The 25406-nt window shown below is 41.7% G+C and overlaps 1 long non-coding RNA gene across 1 annotated transcript in view; it reads right to left on the reverse strand.

Moving 5' to 3' along the window:
- LOC132384417 (uncharacterized) overlaps positions 1-25406 on the reverse strand; it is a 395996-nt gene that overhangs the window by 144762 nt on the left and 225828 nt on the right. Inside the window, exon 3 of the long non-coding RNA XR_009508885.1 lies at positions 6206-6264. This is a non-coding gene — a long non-coding RNA (uncharacterized LOC132384417). The remainder of the gene's footprint in view (positions 1-6205; positions 6265-25406) is intronic.

Raw genomic sequence — 25406 nt, forward strand, 5'->3', positions numbered from 1 at the left:
GATGAGATGTATTCATTTATATTTTTCGCTGCTATGTAAAAGATCCAGGGTTGGGGGAATTCAAATGTTGTTTGTATTGTGTTACTTCAGAATTGCCACTACCGTATTAGTACTGTATTCGTTTTGTGCAGTTTTCTTTATATTTTTATACTGCAGACGCAATTGGTCGATACACAAGTGTGTGGATTGAAGGTTAAATGGAGATTGTAATGGCAGGACCTGATTGTAAAGTCATTCATTTTGTTTTAAGACCCTCTTCTGGCACTTAAACATCTAAAACTGATAAAGGAATTAATCCCCAAAGAAGTATTTGTTGTCCTGAGTGTGTACCTTTCGCCAGGCTACAACATTTAATACCATCATATCATTCCCACAACCTGATAGAGAGGTTACAGAACTTGGGCCTCTGCACGTCCCTCCGCAATTGGATCCTCGACTTCCTAACCAGAAAACCACAATCTCTGTGCGGATTGGTGATAACATCTCCTCCTTACTGACGATCAATACTGGTGTGTGCTCAGGGGTGTGTGCTTAGCCCACTGCTCTACTCTCTCTATACCCGTGACTGTATTGCTAGGCATAGCTCAAATACCATCTGTAAATTTGCTGATGATGGAATTATTGTTGGTAGAATCTCAGATGGATATAAGAGAATCTCCAGGAGTAAGATATGCCAACTAGTGGAGTGGTGCCACAGCAACAACCTGACACTCAATGTCAGTAAGATGAAAGAGCTGACTGTGGACTTCAGGAAGGGTAAGACGAAGGAACACCTATCAACTCTCATGGAGGGATCAGAAGTGGAGAGAGTGAGCAGTTTCAAGTTCCTGGGTGTCAAGATCTCTGAGGATCTAACCTGGTCCCAACATATCAATGTAGTTATAATGAAAGGAAGACAGCAGCAATACTTCATTAGGAGTTTGAAGAGATTTGGTACATCAACAAAAACACTCAAAAACTTCTATAGGTGTACCGTGGAGAGCATTCTGACAGGCTGCATCACTGTCTGGTATGGGGGGGGGGGTGGGGGGGCTACTGCACAGGACCAAAAGAAGCTGCAGGGGGTTGTAAATTTAGTTGACTCCATCTTGGATACTAACCTACAAAATATCCAGGACATCTTCAAGGAGCGGTTTCTCAGAAAGGCAGCATCCATTAGTAAGGACTTCCAGCACCCAGGGCATGGCCTTTTCTCACTGTTACCATCAGATAGGAGATACAGAAGCCTGAAGGCACATACTCAGTGATTCAGGAACAGCTTCTTCCCCTCTGCCATCTAACTCCTAAATGAACATTGAACCCGTGAACACTACCTCACTTTTTAAATATATATTATTTCTGTATTTGCACAATTTTTAATCTGTACAATATATGTATATTGTTATTTATTATTGTTATTATTTTTTCCTTCTATATTATGTATTGGATTGAACTGTGCTGCTAAGTTAACAAATTTCAAGACACATGTACAAGATGTTGGTGAGGTCTAATTCAGAGTATTGTGTGCAGTTTTGGTCATCTACTTACTGGAAAGATATAAATAAGATTGAAAGAATACATTGAACATTTACAAGGATGTTGCTGTGATTTGAAGACTTGAGTTATAAGGAAGGATGGAATAGGTTAGAACTTTATACATTAGAACACAGAAGGTTGAGTGGAGATCTAGACGAGCTATACAGAACTATGAGCAGCATAGATAGGGTAAATACAGGCAGTCTTTTCCACTGAGATTGGATGAGACTATAACTGGATGTCATGGGTTAAAGGTGAAATGTTTAAAGAGAACATTTCTTCACTCAGAGGGTGATGGGAGTGTGGAATGAGCTTTGATGCAATTTTGATCTCAGCGTTTAAGAGAAGTTTGGATAGGTACATGGATAGGCGGTATATCAAGGGCTATGTTCCGGTGCAGGTGACGGGACTAGGCAGTTTAAATGGTTCAGCATGGATTAGATGGGCCCAAAGGACTACAAAACTTTGATCTGATCCCTTGTCTGTGGGATTCTGTCTGCCCATTGCATGCTGCTGTCTACCTGTAGCATACATATAACACCACCTCATTTTCCAGGATTATCTGCTACTGCTAATACAATGCCTTTACACTCTCCATAAACTGGTCCCTTGACTTTAATGAAATACCAAAGTACTGATTGGATGATTCCGATGCTCATGGCCCAATGGATAGTCTGGGTTATGAGAGTTATTTGATTTGATCTCATTGTTGCTTAATGGAAAGTATCCCCATTACTAATAATTTTATTGGAAGGTGCATTGCAAGGAGGTAGATTATGTAAGAACAAGGTTAGTAAGGTTGCTCCACTCTCCATGTAATAGGCAAAGTTGTTTGGTTGTTGCCAAACCGACCTGGTATTAACTTCCTCCAGATAGGAGACACGAGAGAGACTGCAAATACTGCAAATCACAAAAAGCTGGAGGAGATCAGTAGGCCAGTCAGCATTTATGGAGAGAAATGGCCAGTCAATATTCTGGGTTGAGATCCTTCATCTGGACAGAGTATGTTATCATTGAATTCTGCCAGCTGGATTTCATGTGGTTCCATAGATATACCCCTTGCTTCTTCCCAGGGTTGTTCAAAGTGGAGAAGCACTGATTTATCAACTGAAAGAAGAAACTTGGTAATATTCAGAACACCTATTTTGTGTTCGTTCTGAGGACATGAGATATGAGTTGATCTTGAGAAATCTTGATTCCCAGCATGGCTTGTGCACCGGTCTCTGTTCAGATTTGCAAACACAGAAGGAATCAAGTGGAAAATTTTCATTTTAATAACATAACCAGAATAAATAATGCTACCATGACAACCCTTCAACATGTTCGACTAAAGGCATACCAGCATGAGTAAGTATCTGGTATATGTCATATTTCACCGAAATTTCAGTCTGAAGACAACTGTTGCCCAGAAATCACGTGACTGTTGCTAAAATAAATTTTTATAAAAAGTAATTTTTTATGCTGCTTTAGTACATAATTTTTCTTAAGTAATCTGTTTGAAATTTGCTGCTTTGATGATTTGAGCAATAGAAATTTTGTCAGGCCACATGGCGTCATTTTAATGTAGAATGTATCCCCAAAATTAATCATATGGTTGCACTGAAAGATTTTTATGTAAGGACTGCTTGCAGTTGATGACTATTTCAACAATTTCTTAACAATTTTTTTTAGATCTGTGGCAAAATGAGCACAACATTCTCAAATTATTTATCAGAAAACTTGAGAGAATTTCAGTTCAATTTTCTCTTAAAATTGGCTAATCCAATCACAGTTACATATGGATGCTAGTTTAAGAGATGTCCACTCAAAGGTTAATTTAAATAATAATACATCCAGAGGTCGCTTTATTAGATACCTCCTGTTCATGGTCTTCTGTTGTTGTCCATCCTCTTCAAGCCTCGATGTGTTTGTGCTTTAGAAGCCCTTCTTTACACGACTGTTTAACATGTGGTTATTTAAGTTACTGTCGCATTCCTGCCAGTTTGAACCAGTCTGGCCATTCTCCTCTGATCTTTCACTAAGGTGGCATTTTCCCCACAGAACTGTCACATGCTGGCTTTATTTTGTTTTCCACAACATTCTCTGTAAACTCTAGATACTGCTGTGCATGAAAATCAAAGGAGATCAGCAGTTTCTGAGATACTCACACCTTCCTGCCTGGCACCAATGATCATTCTACAGTCAAAGTCATTTAGATTTGACGCCTGGTCTGAATAACAACTGAACCTCTTTATCAGGTCTGCACACTTTTATGCCTTGAATTGCCACATGATCGCCGGGTAGATATTTGCATTATCGAGCAGATGTACCGATGTACCTAATAAAGTGGCCTTGAAATGCATGTATATACAGTGGATTCTGGTTAATTGGGACCAGTACATTTTGGCCTAATTAAGCAGGTGTCATAATCAGTTGAATTTTCATGCAAATTGTTAAAAGGGTATAAAAAAGACAAAACACCATTAACTGAATAACAAATTATGTATTTAAATGAAATACAGTACAAATTAGAATACTATAAATACTACCACAGTATTATAAACTGGCCGTGTTCTTTGGATTGACTGTAAATGAACAAAATCAGTGCAGACTCCTCATGTCAACAATGGACTGCCTTCATACAGTGCTATCAATGATTGCAACCTCCAAATCATTTGTATTGTAACATTCAAGATGATTGTTGATACCTTCAAATTCTTTGTAGTTCCTAACTCACTGAGGTAGCAAAATCATTTCATTTTCACTCCAGGCCATTTCTGGCATCTCTAAACCTGAATGCTTGAAACCACAGTGAGCCAAACCATTCTGAATTGTCTTTTAGCTTTTTCCTAACCATCTGTCAGTAACAACAGTATCTATTTTTTGAACACAAACACATGCAATTGAAACTCTTTTAAAACTTTTCACTCTTAAGCATGGTGTAACAGTGGCACAAGTGTACATGTCTGATACTAGTTAGAAACAGTTTGATAACTGTCTCCTGTCCCAATTAAGCAGCTTAGTGACCCAAATAAACAAAGGGAATTTCAACTATTTTCTTGATTAGTTTTTGTTCTTTAAGAGTTGTCCCAAATAAGTGGCTGCCCTGATTAACCAATGGGCCAATTAACTGGAATCTACTGTGTGTATACATACATAAAAATAAATTAGGTAGTGCAAAATGACAAAACAAAATTAAGAGATTGTATTCATAGGTTGGTTCATTGTCCATTCAGAAAACTGATGAAAGGAAATAAACTGTTCCTAAAACATTGACAGGCTTCTTTAGATGGCTTGTCTTGGGAGATGGGGGTCCTTAGTGCTGGAACTAGTTCTGAACTAGGGTTCTGAGTGTGCATACATCTTTGTGTTCTGCATGCTGAGTGAGATGTCTTGGTGTACATACTTTTGCCCACAATTTGACACTCAACAACTGTATTAAGTTCTCTATTGGTAGTTTACATTTAATTTACAAATTAATTTACATTTAATTTGAAAGCTGATGCATTACCATTAATGCCAATCAGGTGTTTGCAGTTTCATCAGCTTCATTACTGATTTTACAGTATTTTCTTTGAGACTTTGTTTAAATGTTTCATTTATATTGAAATGCTTCTAGACTGATTTTATTCTGCCTTGTAGTCCTTGGTTTATGCCCTTTCCTTTTCTAATTGAAACAGTTCGTGGTACTAAACCACTCCTATTGTGAAGGGAAAGATTTGTTATGTCAGTAGCAGCATTTCCTGCCTTTGTCTACTTAGACATGTGATTTGGCCACTTTTTCTACCATTTACTCATGTACAGCATCAGCATGGGCACTGACCAGTACCTGACATGCTTTGCTGTGAATGGAAACCATTTCCTTTGATTTTACAAACACACTGAAAAGTTTAATTCTGGTGAATTCTGTAGTTTAGATTGATGTTTTTTTTTCCTGTGGTCGATCACATGCGAACTAGTCTCACAGTTCTCAACTAAGAAAGAGCCAAAATTATTCAACTGAGACAAAGTCATCTCCACAACTCCGTAGTCATTAATAGTATCATGGTTTTCAACAATCTGAAATCTTGTTATCAATTCATTGAATTAAACATCTTTTGTCTTGTTGGTGTCAGGTCTGTTAAACTGGCAAGCATCTGTGAGCTAACTTTCGTTACTGACACTACTGACTTTACTTTCTGATGCTGATGCATAGGTTCCTTTGGAGCAGGCACACTTTTGCTTCTGCCTTCAAAATCAACTCTATCATTCAACCAGCCAGCATCTCCATTTGTTCTATATACAAACCGAAGAGCTCACCAGTTTTTCCCAAAAACAGACACCATATTGCGTTCGTGCTCAGTAGTCACGTGATCATTGATACTCAGCGATCGGCCCTTTATTTCTCCTGTGCTTGTCTGTGGAGTTGCTTTAAGTCATTGAAATCGCCGTGAGTAATAGTAGTTTTCAAATCTATTCTCCCGCATGGAAGCTCAATGCATTTGACAACTTTAAGTACTCTGGGCAGCTTCAGATCTTTTCCATTTGATTCTCATTGCCTGTACAATGTATATCACAGCGTCTAGTGATCTAACAAAGTGTGCAGAGAAACATATGGCAGCAAAGAGCTTTGAAAGGTGCATCTGGTTTCAAGGGGCTTTTCTCAGACTGCTCAATTATGCACAATGTTACACATATGATCAAGTACATTGAACAGTGATATCACACTTACCCACACAGATTGCTTTCACCAATCATCCCATCACCCTCCAGATGTGAGGTTGAAGACACCTACAAGACAAAAGCAGCAGGTTAACAATGTTTACCATTTTGCTGATTCGCTGAAGTGAAATATCCAGAACACTTGTGTGATTTATATTCCTGGAATTATCATTATAAAGTATATTTATGTCTGCTTTCCTAGCTCTTCAGTTCAGGAATTTCATTTCCCTTTGCAATATATTTTCTACACTGATCATAGCATTTGTATCGCATATAGACAGGAAGGTGCCAGAAAAGGGCCAGTAACATCCTGAAGGATCCCACACACCCTCTTCATGGTTTACTTGTTCCTTTCCCATCAGGCAGGAAGCTGCACAGCATCTATTCCAGTATCACCAGATTCAAAAACAATTACTTTCCCCAAGCGGTAAGACTGATCAACACCCCCACCCACGAATCTACCCCTCCACCCCCTCCCCAACTACCACTACTTTATCATTTCCTGTCAGTCACTATATGTGCAGACACCTCATGCCTAGCGTCACTTTATAGACATACAGAATGTATATAAGGTATCTTATGTATTTATATGTATTCCATGTTTTAATTATTGTGTTTTTTATCTTATTGCATTTTATTTATTCATTTTATGTTTTTTTTTAGAGATACTGTGCAGAATAGGTCCTTCTGGCCCTTTAAGCTGCTCCGCCCAACAACCCCCAATTTAACCCTACTCTAATCATGAGGCAATTTACAAAGACCAATTAATAAGACCACAACACTATGAGCTATAGGAGCAGAATTAGGCCATTAAGTCTGCTCTGTCATTTCATCATGGCTGATCCATTTTCCCTCTCAGCCCTAATCTCCTGCCTATTCCCTGTATCCCTTCATGCCCTGACCAATCTAGAATCTACCTATCCATCTCTGCCTTAAATATACATAAAGACTTGGTCTCCACGGCTGCCTGGCAACAAATTCCACAGATTCACTACTCTCTGGCTAAAGAAATCCCTCTTCTCTGTTTGAAATGGACACCCTTTGATTCTGTGGCTGTGTCCTCTGGTCTTAGACACTCCCACCATAGGAAATATCCTCTCCGCATCCATCTATCAAGGGTTCGATAGGTTTAAGGCCTTGATTAACCTACTAACTAGTACATCTTTAGACTGTGGGAGAAAACCAGGCACCTGGGAGAACCCTATGCATTCCGTGGGGAGGACTTACAAATTCCGTACTGAGAATGCTGGGACTGAACTCTGAACTCTGACACCTGACCTGCAATAGTATTGTGTTAAAAGTTACGCTACCATGGTATTTTTTTGTGCTGCATCAGATCTGGAGTAACAATTACTTAAAGCACTGAGTATTCTCCATGTTTTCTCCTCTTTGGGTGGATTCCCAACATACCCTAGAGATCGTATTGGGGGCTGAAGAGGATGGCGTTGGGGGAGGGGTGGAGGAGTGGATTCAGCTGCACAGAGGGCGATTGCAGGTGGCCTGTGGCCAGGCTGTGTAAAGGCTGGAAAAGGCAGAGTCCCAGTGTCAGCTCTCCAAGCACCCCACAATGGATGCAGAGCTGCACCCAGGACAGTTAGTGTACTTGTGAAATCGGCAATACACAGGCCACCCTAAGATTCAGGATCTCTAGCTTTCCATTCCCCACCACAGCTGAGCCCTGATAAATCAGTGTATACGGTAGTACCAATGGATTCCTCACAGCCACCTAGACATCTCCACTGCTCTGACCTTTGACCATGCAGCCTGGAGTTAAGGACAAAAGGCAACAGAGAATCTTGCACCTGAGTGGGTCCCTACCGAGCCACGGAGCAATGAAGAGGAGACAGACACTGTGGTGGGTCTCCAGACACCCTACGGGCCAGAAGAATATGTGGAATATATGGCAGTAATAGCTCAGTGCCAGATCAGTTGGAAGAACAGGAAAGGTCTGGGCAGGAGCAGCAGCACTCCTCAGGGTCCAAAGAGGAGCGAGGCAGAGGAGGCTCCCCAGTGCTCCCTCCGGTGATCGAACCAGACCCTGCTGGCGCCCATTCCAACCCATTCAACTTACTGAGGTCCATCATCCGTTGCCAAAGTGGAGAGAGTGAGGCTGCAAGGGAGCCTTCATAGTACCTATAGGGACAGCTTCATAATAAGATTCCCAGTCAGTAGTGAAAATGACTTTCAGTGGGACGCTGATTAGTTTTGGTGTGGGTGAATGTAGCCAGGTGGAACAGAGAATTGTGCCTGTTGTTTCCAGCAGGAGAGGAAATAGCATGGGACATTCCTCCCCAAATGGCCGTAAAAGCATGCCCCATATGTACTCGGGCCATTGTCTAGTCCATAAGGGGAGGTAAGCAGCAGCATTACTGATATTTTTATTAGATTTATTTTTGTGACCACGTGAGGTGTGTTACTTATGCAGTTTCTTTTGTACATTGCAGAATGTAGTGGTCACAGATCCCAGGGTTACCGGCAGGTTCTGTACCTTTAAGGCAGGCAGTCTGACAAGGTGTTTTAAACTCATAACATTTTATTAACAAACAGCAGTTTTGTTAAAAACATTGTACGTAGAGAGACAAGTCAGATTTCACAGAAGATACAGCTCTTGAGTTATCACCAGACCGAATAAAGTGTATAAGGTAAAGTTACTACACCAGCATAATAAAGCGTGGCATTCCTCAGGTTTACATGGAGATTTATGACTAATCATACAAATGCCATAATATAAAGTTAAGCAAAAGACTTTAAATAAAAAACTGAAGTCGTGATTCACACAAAACAATGTACCAAAGGAGCTGCATAAGTAACACACCTCACATGGGTAGACATGGTCGCTAAAACAAATAAATTAAAAACATCCTCAATGCTGGCACTTACCTCCCCTTAAGGACTAGACAATGGCCCAAGCATGTGTGTGGGGACATGATTTTAAGGCCATCTGGGGAGGAAGGGCCAACACTATTTTCCCTGCCACCAGAAACAATTCTCTGGGTGGGAAATCCTGGAGGCCCCATTTCGCCAGATTCGGGAGCAGTTGTTACCCTGCAGCCATTAGGCCCCTGGACTGGCTTCACTCACCTTGATGCAGCTGTGAGCTCTGCAGTTCATGTTCCATGTATTTTTGTTTACTTTTGTTTTCACCGTTTGCACAATTTGATCAAGGCGCTTCAGTGCTGAACCGACTCTGCAGCTGTGGCCTGCAGCCTTCGACGCTGGCCTCAGCTCTGAATTGGCTCAGTGGATATTGCCTGCAGCCATCAGGCTGTTGGACCAGCTTCACTCGCCTCAGAGCTGAGTTGACTATGGTCTCACTTTTGGTTAATGATCTCTGTGTATTTGTTTACTTTCTTATTGTTTGCAGGATTTGTTATTTCTTCACACATTGGGTGATTGACAGTCTTAGTTGTGTGGAGTTCTTCTTTAATGGGTTCTATTGTATTTCTTTGTCTTGTGGCTGCCTGCAAGAAGACGAATCTCAGGGTTGTATACAGTATCTATACTTTGAAGGCTGAGTGGTCTGGGATGATTATGAAACCTTCAAACAAATCTGATATGATCTTGGCCCATTGTCTAATGCCAGCTTCTCAAGAACAGTCTTCCACACAAAGACAAATCCCAGTTATTGCAGGTTATGTTCTCCTGTTGTACAGGTTCTTGCAGTACTTTTCAATTGTCACCCAGAAATGTTATAAACCCGCCTTTGCCTTTCTGACAAGTCAACAAGGACTCTCTGATGTAGACCATAAGACAAAGGAGCAGAAGTCAGCCATTCAGCCCATCGAGTCTGCTCCACCATTTTATCATGAGCTGATCCATTCTCCCATTTAGTCCCACTCCCCCGCCTTGTCACCATAACCTTTGATGCCTTGGCTACTCAGATACCTATCAATCTCTGCCTAAAATACACCCAATGACTTGGCCTCCACTGCCGCCCGTGGCAACAAATTCCATAGATTCACCACCCTCTGGCTAAAAATTTCTTTTCTGAATGGGCGCCCTTCAATCCATACGTCATACCCTCTCGTACTAGACTCCCCCACCATGGGAAACAACTTTGCAACATCCACTCTGTCCATGCCTTTCAACATTCGAAATATTTCTATGAGGTCCCCCCTCATTCTTCTAAACTCTAAGGAGTACAGTCCAAGAATGGTCAATCATTCCTCATATGTTAACCCTCGCATTCCCGGAATCATTCTAGTGAATCTCCTCTGAACCCTCTCCAATGTCAGCAGATCCTTTCTTAAATAAGGAGCCCAATACTGCACACAATACTCTAAGTGAGGTCTTACCAGTGCCTTATAGAGCTTCAACATCACATCCCTGCTCCTATACTCTATTCCTCTAGAAATGAATGCCAACATTGCATTCGCCTTCTTCACCACCGGCTCAACCTGGAGGTTAACCTTAAGGGTATCCTGCACAAGGACTCCCAAGTCCCATTACATCTCAGAACTTTGAATTCTCTCCCCATTTAAATAATAGTCTGCCTGTTTATTTCTTCTACCAAAGTGCATGACTGTACACTTTCCAACATGGTATTTCATTTGCCACTTCTTTGCCCATTCTCTCAATCTATCCAAGTCTCTCTGCAGACTCTGTTTCCTCAGCACTACTGGCCCCTCCACCAATCTTTGTATCATCAGCAAACTTATGTCATGTCAGACATTTCCATGATTGTTTTGGTGTTTTTGCTGTTTTGTCCCACACACCTGATCAAACATACACATCCATCCTCATTCTTCTAAATCTATATTAATATCTGGCCAATATATTAGAAACATAGAAAACCTACAGCACAATACAGGGTTCGGCCCACAAAGCTGTGCCGAACATGTCCCTACCTTAGAAATTACCTAGGCTTACCCATAGCCCTCTATTTTTCTGAGCTCCATGTACCTGTCCAGGAGTCTCTTAAAAGACCCTATTGTATCTGACTCCTCCACCGTCGCCGACAGCCCATTTCACGCACTCTCTGCATAAAAAGCTTATCCCTGACATCTCCTTTATACCTGCTTCCAAGCACTTTTGAACTGCTTCCTCTTGTGCTAGCCATTTTATCCCTGGCAAGAAGCCTCTGACTATATACACAATCAATGCCTCTCATCATCTTATACACATCTTATGTTACGTTTCTGGTATATAGAACAAAGAACAGTATGGCAGAGGGAAGGCCTTGCAGTCCTTGATCTGTGCCAAACTTGATGCCATATTAAATGAATCCCATCTGCCCTTACGTGGTCCCCTATACCTGTTGTCACTGCCTGTTCATGTGTTCATCCGAACCCTCTTAAATGCAGCTATCATAATCGACATTACACTTGCATCGAATCAGAATCGGGTTTAATATCACTGACATACGGTATGTCATGAAATGTGTTATTTTGCAGCAGCAGTTCATTGCAATACATAATAATTAAAAACTTTAGATTACAATTATATATATATATATAAAATAAGTAGTACAAGAAGAGCAGGAGAAGTAGTAAGGAAGTCCACAAGGGTTCATTGTCCATTCAGAAATCTTATGGCAGAGGGGAAGAAGCTGTTCTTGAAACACTGAGTGTGTGTGTTCAGGCTCCTGTACCTCCTCCTTGATGGTAGCAATGAGAAGTGGTCATGTCCTGGGTGATGGGAGTCCTTCTCACCACTGCCTGTAAGGAGTTTGTACACTCTCCCTGTGGCCATGTGGGTTTCCTCCAGGTGCTCTGGTTTCCTCCCACAGTCCAAAGACGTGCCAGTTGGTAGATTAATTGGTCATTGCTAATTGTCCTGTGATTAGGCTAGTATTAAAACCGGGGGATTGCTGGTCTGTGCAGCTCAAAGGGCCAAAGGGCCTATTCTGCACTATATCTCAATCAATCAACCAGCCATTCAATAAATAAACAGATTTATGATGGATATTGCCTTTTTAAGGCATCACCTTTTGAAGACGCTCTCACTGCCTAGGAGGCTAGTGCCCATGACAGAACTGGCTGAGTTTACAACTTACTGCAGTTTTTTCCGATCCTGTGCAGTGGCCCCTCCATACCAGACTTTGATGCAACCAGTTAGTATGCTCTCCACGGTATATGTGCAGAAATTTGTGGGAGTCTTTGATGATATACCAAGCCTCTCCAAGCTCCCAATGAAAGATAGCTGCTTTCGTGCCTTCTTTGTAATTGCATCAATATGTTGGGCCCAGGATAGATCCTCAGAGATGCTGACGCCTTGGAATTTGAAACTGTTCATCCTTTCCACTGCTGATCCCTTGATGAGGACTGGTTTGTGTTCCCTCAACTTCCTGTTCCTGAAGTCCACAATCAATTCCTTGGTCTTAATGATGTTGAGTGCAAGGTTGTTGCAACACCACTCAACCAACTAATCTATTTCATTCCTGTAGCCTCCTCCTCACCATATGAAATTCTGCCAACGATAGTTGTGTCATCAGTAAACTTACAGATGGCATTTGAGCTGTGCCTAGCCACACAGACATGGGTGTACAGAGAGTACAGCAGTGGGCTCTTCACACATCTTTGAAGAGTGCCATTATAGACTGTCAGCAAGGAAGAGCACTGACTGTTGGCTGTTGATGAAGAAGTCAAGGATCCAGTTGCAGAGAGAGGTACAGAGGCCCAGGATTTGGAGCTTTTTGATTAGAACTATGAGTATACTTGTGTTGAACACTGGACTGTAAACAGTAAACAGCAGCCTGCCGTAGATACTGCTATTGTCCAGGTGATCCAAGGTGAGAGCCAGTGATTTTGCATCCTTTGTAATCTATTGTGGTGATAGGCAAATTACAGCAGGTCTCGACCCTTGGTTAGTCAAGACTTGATTCTGGCCATGACTCACCGCTCAAAGCACTTCATCACAGTAGATGTAAATGCAACTGGGCAATAGTCATGTAGGAAGCTCACTCTGTTCTTCTTGAGCACTGATATGATTGGTACCCTTTTGAAGCAGGTGGGACCTCTGACTGCAGCAGTGAGAGATTGAAGATGTCCTTGAAGACTCCCACCCAGTTGGTTGGCCCAAGTTTTCAGTGACCTACCAGGGCTCACCTTCTTGTAAAATGTTCTGATGTTGGCTTCCAAGATAGAGATCACAGGGTCACTAGCTGGTGCAGGAATTCACACATGTGTAGTTTTATTCTCCTTTTCAAAGCATGTACAAAACGTGTTGAATTCATCTGGAAGTGAATCGTCACAGCCATTCATGAAGTTAGGTTTTGCCATGTAGGAAGTAATGTCCTGCAGACCCTACCAGAGCTGACATGCATTTCATCTCAAAGTTCAATCAGAGTTGTATTTTCACTCTTAAAATAGCCTTCCATGGGTTGTACCTGGATTTCTTGTATAGTTCTAGATCACTGCATTTGCCAGTGGGCTTTGAATATATCTCATTCAAAATTTGTCTTTTCAGGACGTTGGATATAAGTATTCTCTGCTCCGATTCAATGGAGAGATCTTCAGTTGTAAAATGATGGCAGATGTATTTGGACGCATCCAGATGATTTCAATCTCAGAGTTTGTTAATAGATATTCCAAAAGCTTATCTTGCTTGTTACCTGAGCAATTTCTGTAGTTGTAGCTAGCTGGAGAATTCATAGATCCTCACTGCACACCTGAATCCTAATGTGACTCTTTAGGAAAATTATTGGCAACAGTGTTTTGCTTGGAAGACCAATACTCAATGTTATCAGCCTATTGGGCAGAAAAACCATCCATTTCTGCATTCAGAGGCTGCCATTATTGACTGATGTCTTATGACTTCTGAATAACCTAATGGTCTTATTCATTCTGGGCGAAGTCGCGATTGGGGTTCCTTGTTTGTTATAAATTATTCTCTTCTTTGTCTTTACAATATAGCAATTTTCACATTAGATTTGACATGGATTTAGTGTAGAGGAAATACACTAGGATGAAATGAAAGGTGATCTGACACATGCTAATAAAATGATTAGGGCATGGATAGGATATATAGTCAGAAATATTTCCCCATGGTAGGTGCATGAACAACACGAAGACATGGGTTTAAGTTTAAAGAAAGAGTTTAAAGGGGAAAGTCTTCTTATCTGAAAATATGCATGACAGTTGGAATTTGCTGCCAGAGGACGCAGTGGGGTCAGATACGATCACCATGTTTAAGTGATATTTAGGCAGTCACTTCAATGGGAAAGGCATGGAAAGGTACAGAGCAAATGTGATTAGTGTAGATGGGTATGCGTATTGACATGGACCTTGTGTGCTGTACAACTTTACAACGATGGATATATATATATATACTGTATTTGTGTGTGTGTGTGTGTTTGTGTGTGTATGTGTGTGTGTGTGTGTGTGTGCATGCTTGCAATTTGAACCTGTGTGGCCAGTTTTAATGATTTCATTATAATTGTCTAGTAGTGGTTTCAAGCATGATTTCAAGAACAATTATAAGAATACATTCTTATAACTGAAATTCAGATTTCTAATCACAGAAAGTCTGCAGATGCTGGAAATCCAAGCAGCACACACAAAATGCTGGAGGAACTCAGCAGGCTCGGCAGCATCTATTGAAAAGAATAAGTCGATGTTTTGGGCCGAAACCCTTTGGTGGGTGGGTCTGGAGAAAAAAAGCTGAGGAGTAGATTTAAGGGGTGGGAGAAGGGGAGCGAGAAATACAAGGGGCAGGGATAAAGTAAAGAGCTGGGAAGTTGGTGAGAGAGATACAGGGCCGGAGAATGGGGAGTCTGATAGTAGAGGACAGAAGGCCATAGAAGAAAGAAAAAGGAGAGGAGCACCAGAGAGAGGCAATGGGCAGACAAGGAGATAAGGTGAGAGAGGGAAAAGAGGATGGGGAATGGCGAGGGGGGCATTACTGGAAGTTCGAAAAATTGATGTTCATGCCATCAGGTTGGAGACTACCCAGATGGAATATAAGGTGTTGTTCGTCCAACCTAAGTGTGGTTTCGTCACGACAGTGGAAGGGGCCATGGATAGACATATCAGAATTGAAATGGGAAATGGAATTAAAATGGGTGGCCACTGGGAGAGCCCATTTTTTCTGGCAGATGGAGTGTAGGTGCTCAGTGAAGTGGTTTCCCAATCTACCTTATCTCCTTGCCCTCCCACCAGCTCCTGCTGGTGTTCCTCCCCCTTTTCTTTCTTCCATGGCTTTCTGTTCCCTTCTATCAGACTGTCCCTTCTCCAGCCCTGTATCTCTTTCACCCATCTACCTCCCAACTCTTTTACATCATCCGTCCCCCTTCACGTTTCACCTATCACCTTGCGTTTCTCTCTCCTTTCCTGCAACCTTTTGAATCCACTCCTCAGCCTTTTTTTCTCTAGTTCTGCCAAAGGGTTGCGGACTGAAATGTTAACTCTCTTTTCCATAGATGCTGCCTCACCTGCTGAATTCCTCCAGCATTTTGTGTGTGTTATTTAAATTTCTAATCTGATTCTTGCCAACAATGTCAATTGTTCAATGTAGTCAGCTGCAACTATTAGTAATCCCTGACCTTTATCACAGACTTTATTGAATTTGCTCTGGTACTTCTCAGTACTTCACCTGTGGTATAGATGATGTACCAATTAAATTTTGCATTATCCAAGTCAGTCAGTCTCTCTCTCTCTCTTTCTCTCACTTTGTGAGAGAGTTTCTCTCACTGTGTGGGTACTGCAATGGTAATAGTCTTTAGAGTCATAGAGCACTACATCACAGGGAAAAGCCCATCAGCCCATCCAGTCCATGCTGTTCCAATATTCTGCCTAGTCCCATCAACCTGTGCCCAGAATATATCCATCCAAACCTATCCATGTACCTATCTAAACTTCTCTTAAATGTTACATTTAACCTGCATCTACCACTTCTGTTGGCAACTCGTTCCATGCACACACCAGTCTCTGAGTAAAAAAAAACGCTAAAAGTGTTCTTATCAATGCAGTTGCTTTATTCTCTGTGATGCATCTGCTTAGGGGAACAACTGTGAGTGAGTGCCATTGCATCACTTTTCCTCACATGGTACCCCCACAGTGGAGTGTTTTTCCTGCTATCTTTTGACAATAAGCTATTGCCCCATTTGTGCCTGATTTTGGAAGAAATTCTTTGTTATCTTTAGCTGCTATTTCCACTGATGTTAAAGGGCGATTGAGTTTATTTGTGCTTGAAAGCCTGTTTATTCCTCTCCATCAATGCTGCCTGGTCTGCTGAGCTCCTCCCACATTTGGTATGTGTTGCTGTGGATTCCCAGCATCTTCAGAATCTCTCTTGTCTTTGAAATCCTTTTGTTTTGAATTGGATCTTTCATCATTTAAGCCACACACAAATCTGTCCCACAATGCAGAGTTTAAAAAATTTCCAATATTGCAACACCACAATAGAGTCACTTACAGTTTCACCTGTTTTGTAATTCTCCAATGTGTTTGCACCATGTTTTCTAAGATGCCTGAAATTTGAGTTTTTGTTTTACAACTGTGGAAGAACCACCTTTTGCTTTCTGTGATGTTTCAGGATTAGTAAGCATGTGAAAGTTCTCAGTGTTAATCTTCCTCTGCTAAATACCTCTCGTAGAGCAGTATTCAGAGTCTGTATATTCTCAACCTAAACTTTCAGCTCAAAGGTGTTGTTAGAATAAAGATCATTCATCCTTTCCACAACACCGTGAATCTTTGTTACACACCACATGCTACCTGTGTGATCTCTCAGTGCTTGAAATACCATTCTGCTTTTTGATTCTGCTTTCTTTGATCAGTATTTCTCTCCATGATACAGAGAACTGCTTATGTGTGTGTTTTGTTTAATTGCCACCACCCCCTCAGGCTTACCAACTCTTCGCGCTTTCAAAAAATGTTGACACCCTGAGTGCCAAATCTTGAGGTGTTCTCTTGAGTGAAATCAATCACTGGTGCTTGGTGGAGACACTGAAGAGCTCCCTTCAGCTTCTAGTTGCTCTCCAGCACGTAAGCCTTCATTTTGTAACTATCCTTGACACCAGTTGAGATGTATTTTGGGGGTGAACCAGTTTTGTGATGCTGATAATTCCTAGGAGATGCTGGATCTTCAAATCAAGGGTATGCATTCTATTGTATAAAGACCATACCAAAGACATTTGGGTTACAAAGTCATTTAATCACATGGATGTACTGTAACTGGGCAGCACGGCCTGGTACCATGCCGTATCTCTAAATTATCTACGTGCTTGCATCACTCAGTTGCCAGGCTGGAAGGGACTGTTGCCACACCATCACCCAGAAGTATTATTACATTAAATAGTCACATGACTTTCCTATATAACTACAAACAGAAATGCCACTTTTTCAAAAGGACTGACTATGAACATTTGACTGAACAGTTCCTGTCATGAGTTAATCTCTTGAATTCCAATTCAGCAGTGCCCCCATGATGTAATTCCACTTGCAATGTCTTCTTATGGGGTTTTGAAAGGCTCACTTCATCCTCTGGTCATTGCGTCTTGCGCATTATCTTGGCAGAACTTCACTCAACCTTGTTTCTTGAAGGCTCCACCGGTGATTTGTCTGGTATTGAATCAAACCATGCCCTGAATCCAAACTCCAGCCAGAATAACCTCACCTGTGGTCCATGTTCTCAAACTCCATTAGACTAGTAGTCTTCAAACTCACCTTATTGACTTACAATCAGGTGTTCTATTCCTCTCAGTGAGGTACACCCTGAGTCCCAATCTCCCCATTGAGATACAAGTGTGTATCCAGATTCCCTCTGATTCTGATCTTGCATCTTCCTTAATAAGGTATAGCCTGATATCCTGACAGTCACACTAATATAAAGTTAGATATTCGGAACCTCTTTACTGACGTACAGTCAGATTTCCCAATCCCCCTTCACTGAGATATTGCTAAGCAACCTGACCTTCTCAGAGAGGAATGGCTGGATCTCCTGCCACTCCAGTCCCTCCTCAGTGAGGTACAGCTGGATCCCCCCTCCTATCTCAGATGCAGATAGGTCTCTAGGCTCCCATATATCCAGATTTCCTTCACTAAGGTACAAGCAGATCTCTTGACCTCCTTACTGATTTACAGTCAGATATCCAATACATTCAGATCTCCAGATACCCTCACCAGTGGATCACCTGAACCCTTGATTGAGGTACTGCCAGATCTCAAGATTTTTCTCATCAAGGCCCTATTAGGATTCCTGATTCTGGTCCTAATGTTGAGAATAACCTGTAATTCACAGCTCACTTATAAATTACTTACTTACACCTTAAAAAGAAGTGATACCAAATGTCAGCTGAGCTAATTCCAAATATGCTCCAAAACATTACGGTTATTACCCTGTCATCCTTATTAGTTTAGTCATGTGGAAAATGTTTGGATTCTAAGTAATCAAATATTTTAAAATTAGATTAGCTTTGTGTTTATTTTATTAATGCTTTAGTTTGTAAAAAAAAACTTGAGGATGTTGAGGGGAATTTTGCTGGCACGACATGCTGAACCTTATCTTGTGTTCCTTAGCTACAGACTGGATACTTGTGCTGCTGGGGGTTATATGGAACAGCGAATGCGGGAGGAATGTTAAGTGGCCTGGTCATTTTGATTAACAGAAAGGAGTCGCACAGTTTAGGGATGGATGTATGCTATAAGCAGAATATTATTTAGATGTTAATACTATTCATCATTATCTCATTCAAGATTTAAAGGGAAAATATAGTTTACCTAATAACCAAATATGGTGTTTTCCACTTTGGAAGCATTCTAAGAGATTAAAATGAAAGTTAAACGTTGCTCTCTGATCTCTTCAGCTTTAGCACAAATAGCTCACTGTTACACTCACTGTTACAGCAATCATTTATTATTTTTGTTAGATGATTAATAGAAAACATATTTCATTACTGGGACTTTGAGGCAGTGCTGGTTGAGAGATTAGTCTCTGATGCAATGTAACATGTTATTTTTTGCTACATCAACTCTGCCATGATGGACCAACATTCAGTCTGAAGGAGTCAGACTTCTTGGAAAGACTTTCTACCAAGTGTGGCCAATAATTTTACTTTCTATTCATTCCAAATAAGTAGACACACAAATAAATAAATAATATGGAAAAACCATTGCTCATGAACAGAAAAGCCTACAAAATTTGTGGACATGATGTAGTCTATCACAGGGAAAGCCCTTGCCACTACTGAGCACATATACAAGGCGTTCTTCCTCAAGAAAGCAGTATACATCATCAATGACTCCTACCATCCATGCTGTGCTGTCTTCTCACTGCTGCAATTGGGAAGGAGGTCCACACCAGCAGGTTCAGGAACATTTATCACTATTCAACAATCAGGCTCCTCAACCAGCGTGGATATTTATTTATTTTTCATTCTGAGATACAGCACGGAAAAGGTCTGTCTGACCCTTCAAGCTATGCTGCACGGTAAGCCCCGACAATCCGTATTTAATCCTAACTTAATCGCAGGATAATTTAAAAAGACCAATTGACATACCCAGTATACCTTTGAACTGTGGGAGCAAACTAGAGCACCCGGAGGAAACCCACATTCCACGGGGAGGATGTACAGAAACTCCTTATGGAGGATGCCGGGATTGAACTCTGAACTCTGACGCCCTGAGCTGCAATAGTGTCAAGCTAACTGTTACGCTACCTTGGATAACTTCACTCGGAAACACTGAACTGATTCCATAATCTATGGACTCACTTCCAAGGACTCTACAACTCATTTTCTCAGTATTTATTTACTACTTATGTGCACAGCTTGTCAGCTTTTTGCATCTTGTTTTTTGTGTCAGTCTGTGTGTCATTTTTCATTGATTCCATGGTATTTCTCTGTTTTACTGTGAATGTCTGCAATAAATGAATCTCAATGAGGTACAGTATATGGTGACATATATATACAGTACATACTTGGATAATAAATTTACTTTGAATTTTTTAACTTTGAATTATTTTCAATTAGAAAATGCTCCAAAATATTGAGATCCCAACTGGCTGAATTAAACGCTTTTTCTATCACACTTCAGAGGAAAGAGAAGGTGTCCAAGAATGTGAATTGGATTTTTCCCCATCTGTCAAGTGATGTCATAGGTTAAACAATAAACAAATGCACTTGGGTCCCTTTTATTTTATTTCCATCGTTGATCAACATGAAGTCATGAGAGAAGTCTAAAAGTCTGGAAGCTTTGAACAAAATAATTTTTTGGTAAATTTTATGGCAAAGCATATATTTCTGATCAGTTTAAGATTCAACTTTCATCTTTAAAAGAGTCATAGAACACTAAAGCACATAAACAGGTCCTTTGACCCATCTCGTCTAAGCCAAACCATTAATCTGCCTAGTCCCATCGACCTGTACCCAGATCATAGCCCTCCATACCTCTCTCATCCAAGTACTTATCCAGGCATCTCTAAAATGTTGATATTGAACCTACATCTCTACCACTTGTGCTGGCAACTAATACCACACTCTGAGTGAAGAAGCTCCCCCTCATGTTCTCCTTAAACATTTAACCTTTCACCCTTAACCCATGAACTCTAGTCTCACCAACCTCAAAGGAAAAAGCCTGCTTGTCTTTACTGTATCTCTACCCCTCATAATTTTGTTTACTTCCATCAAATCTCACCTGTCTTCTATGTCTCCTCAGTCTTCTAGGGATTAAAGTCCTATCCTATTTTATCTTTCCCTGGAACTCAGGTTCTTAAGTTCTGGTAACATCTTTGTAAATTTTCTCTGCACATTCAATCTTATTTACGTCTTTCCTATCTGATACCATCAAACTTGGCCATTCTCTGATTTAGAATCTCAATCCAAGGACGAAACCAATTGTTTTCCTTGATTACCTTGAAACTAATGGCATTGTAATCACTAAATGCAACATGTTCCCCTACACAAACTTCTGTCACCTGCCCTGTCTCATTCCCTAATAGAAGATCAAGCATCACACTCGCTCTAGTTGGGACTCTGTGTACTGATTAAGGAAACTTTCCTGAACACATCTGACAAACCCTTTCCCATCCATCCCTTTTACAGTATGGGACTCTCAGTTAATATGTGGAAAGTTAAAACCACCTACTATCACAACCTTATATTTCTTGCAATAGTCTGCGACCTCTCTACAAATTTGCTCCTCTAAATCCCATGGACGGTTCAGTGGTCTATAATATAATCACATTAACATGTTATATCTTTCTTATTCCACAGTTCTAACGATAAAGCCTCAACAGATGAACTCTCCAGTCTGTCCTGACGGAGCAATGCTGTGATGTTTTCCCTGACTAGTAATGCAACCCCTTCCCCTTTAATCCCTCTTACTCTATCACAACTGAAACAATGCAATCCCAGAACACCGAGCTGCCAGTTCAGTCCCTCCTGCAATTAATGGCTACAATGCCATATTCCTCATGCTGATGCCTGCTCTGAGATCATCCACCTTTCCTACAATATACGCAGCTCAGAACATTAATCCCACTAAGCTCAACCTTTTGATTACTGACCTTGTATGTGGGCTTAACAGCATTCCACCTTCTGTATTGGTGGTTTGGCTCCCATTCCCCTGCAACTCTAGTTTAAACCCCCCCCCCCTCTCCATCCCATTCAGTACTAGCAAATCCTCCTGCTAGGATATTAGACCCCTCCACTTCAGTTTCAAACTGTCCCTTCTGACCAGGTCCAACCTTTCCTGGAAGAGAGCCCAATAATCCAAAAACTTGAAACCTTCCCTCCTGCACCATCTCCTTCACCACATATTAAAACTTCCTATATGTAGCCTCACCCACACATGTCACAGTTGGCAGTTCTGAGATCACAACCCTGGGGGTTCTGTTCTTTAACTTAGCACCTATCTCCTTGAACTCACTTTGCAGGACCTCATAACCCATCTTACACATTGGTACCGATGTTCACTCTCCCTCTTCAGAATGACATGGATTCAGTCTGAAATATCCCTGAACTGGCACCAGGGTGGCTACAAATAATCCAAAAAACTTGTTTTCATCCACAGAATCCCCTTTCTGTTCCCTTAAGGAACAAATCCTTTATCACTACAGCTTGCCTCTTCTCCCTCCTTCTGTTCTGCACCTCAAATCCAGACTCAGTGCCAAAGATCTGCTTGCTGTGGCTTCTCCCTGCTAAATCAGATTCAGATTCAGTTTATTGTCATTTAGAGACCACAAGTGCAATGCAGTTAAAAAATGAGACAACATTCCTCCAGAATGATATCACAGAAGCACATGACAAAACAGACTACACCAGAAAATCAACATAACGTTTGGCAATCCCCAATCCAGTGTCCGGAGAGGCTGCTATGTATTAATATCATGCTACCATCTTAGCGCTTTCCCCAGAAAGGAGCTCCACTCCCACCAGACAAAACAAGACCAAAAACTAAAGCTACAAGACCTGCACAAAACCGCATAGTTACAACATATAGTTACAACAGTGCAAACAATAACATAATTGATAAAAAACAGACCATGGGCACGGTAAAAATAGTCCAAAGATGTCAAAAGACTGTAAGTTCGAAAGAAACCACCACACAGTTTTCACAAGTCCTTAGGGTCCCGATAGACTCATCATCCCACGTCGATGGCAGAAGGGAATACCCCCGCTATGGACTTCCACAGCGCCGCCTGACTCAGCCTCGCAGACACAGCACACAATGAAAGCTCCATCGAACCCAGCCTCGCAGACGCAGCGCACAGTGAAAGTGACCTGACCGCAGCAGACTCCGAGTCTGTCAAACCTCCGAGCCGACGACCATCCCCTCCGGCACAGCTTCTCTGAGCACCAACCTCTGCCGAGCGTATTAAGATGGCCCCGCCAATGGCCATTGGCAACGCGACCCCGAGGACTGGGGGCCTGTACTTCCCAGCAGAGTCTCGGACCTCACAGCAGCAGCAGCAGCAATGAAGAAGGTCTTCCTTGAATTTCCCGATGTTCCTCTGTGGTCCCACGTCCGTTTTTCATCTGAATCTGATTGCGCAGGGCACCCTGCTTGACAAATAACAGATAATGATCTCCCTCAACAGTATCCCAAATGGTATACATATTACTAAGGGGAATGGACACAAGGGTACCCTGCACTGGCTGCCTAGTCACTTTCCCTCTCCTGACAGTCACCCAGGAACCTGCCTCCTGCAACTTAGGGATGACTGCCTCCTTGTAGCTCTTACCTGTCACCTCTCATTTTCCCTAATGATCCAAAGTTCATCAAGTTGCAATTCCAGTTCCTTAACTCAGTCTTTAAGGAGCGGTAGCTCTGTGTATTTAATGCTGATTTAGTTGTCAGGGTGACTGGAGTTCTCCCAAAGTTCCCACATCTCAGACAAGAAACATACCACTAACTCAGCAAGCTAGCTATGTACTAATAGAGGGAAAAGAAACTTACTAGAAACTTACCTAGAACCTGCGCATGTGTTTGCCCAAGTTTGTCAAGCCAAAGCTGGACCACTCTAATATTGCCCCACTCAGACAATGGCTGCTCCGCTTACGTACTCCTTTCTTCTTATTGGCTCACACGGTGACTCTCTCCTGACAAATCTTGCAGTGTTCAACTAGCTTCTGCCCTGCAAGATGCCGCTCTCTCACTTGCTACTATAAACAGTGGAGATATTTGATGTTTGTAATGTGGAGAGGTTGGAGATATTTAGTTATTTATTTATCCATTCAATTTTCTACAACTTTAATATTTATCTATATCTAATGATGATCTCACTTCTGTGTTCTCAATGAACTATTCAGTAATTCACCATGAATATGCCATACTCCCTCAGCAGTTAAGCCTTGACATTTGTTTGCACAACATCAAACTGCAAAGTTAAATATTGTGTTAATGTGCAGTAAAACACTTCTGAGTCTATTTCTGATTGTTTTAGCACAAGTGCTATGATCTTCTGTGCATTTTTAAAGGGGATTTTTGGATTGGGTAACACTGCTGCTCCATTGTCTCAAATCCACCCAACAACATTCATGGGAGGGCAAAGCACAGAACTCAACTTCTGAGAGATATTAGATTGTATTCACCACAAAACAACCATTGCTATTCACATACAAACGATTAAGCTTTTGCTAAGCAGCAGTGTTATATGTGGGTCAATCACTCTCGACCTGCATTTGGAGACTGTTGCATACAGATTTACATGCTGACTCTGCACAGTGCCCACAACAAGAATGGAGTACTCCATGGCCCTTTGAATGTCTTGATACATCTAATTTGCCTTCTGATGGCTATCTATCATTTCCTATGTGGACATGTAAATGATGCCTCCTACACCCCACAGGCACCCACAAAGTGACCATATCATGAAGCACTCAAGGGCTCAGCACAAATCTACATCCACCCAGGCTTCACTGGTTCCCATGCTCTAATCTCCATTGCCTGAAGGTGCAATCGCTCTACCAGCTATGTTTCCATGATGATAACATGGTTTTGTAATGGATCAAATGCAAGCTTGCACATGTGGCTGGAATGCGCTCACAGTCAGTAAGTGTAGACATCATTCTCAGTTTCGTGGCCTCTGAATCATTCCAGCCTGTGGCTGTTAATACATGATGCACAGCACAGTTTGCTAAGCACAAGCATATCTCTCTTGTTGCTTGTAACCAGAGAAGATCATCTACTTCCCCACCAGCCCGTAGGAGCAGGCAGAGTGGGCACAGTTATAAAGCACCATGCCAGCCTTGCCCATACTGCAGACATTCACAGACTGCACAAATGTCTTTTCAGAGATCCTGGCAGCTTCCCGCCAGGAGTGCCTGTTTGTGGCATTGGTAAATCTCTGTGGCCCCATGAAAAGAAAATCACTCCTGTGGATGACTTGCTTTGCCATCCACCCGAGTTCCCCATTTGTAAATCAGAGCTCTCTGACCTGAGGAGTTACTGGTGAAGAAACATCGGTCTTTAGTAAAACACAAAATGCAGAAGGAACTCAGGGGGTCCGGCAGCATCTACGGAGTGAATTAGACAATGTTTCAGGTTGATATCCTTCATTTGGACCAGTCCAGAAAAAGGGTCTCGACCCAAATTATTGACTTCCATTTCTTTCCAATGTTGCTCCTGGAAAATGAAGTTCCTCCAGTGCTTTGGTGGGATGCTCCACGTTCCAGGACCTGCAGCCTCTTGTACCCAGTTGCTAGAAGACTGCTGGTGGAGCTGTGTATTTGTATGTTTAAGGGCAAGCTGCTGAGTTCTCAGCTGTCTGACTAAGCCCAGGCAGTGGTAAGAAGTTTGACTGCTGCTTTTGACTGGCAGCATAATGCTTTACAG

This window comes from Hypanus sabinus, chromosome 2, assembly GCF_030144855.1.
Source record: "Hypanus sabinus isolate sHypSab1 chromosome 2, sHypSab1.hap1, whole genome shotgun sequence".
Classification (NCBI taxonomy): domain Eukaryota; kingdom Metazoa; phylum Chordata; class Chondrichthyes; order Myliobatiformes; family Dasyatidae; genus Hypanus; species Hypanus sabinus.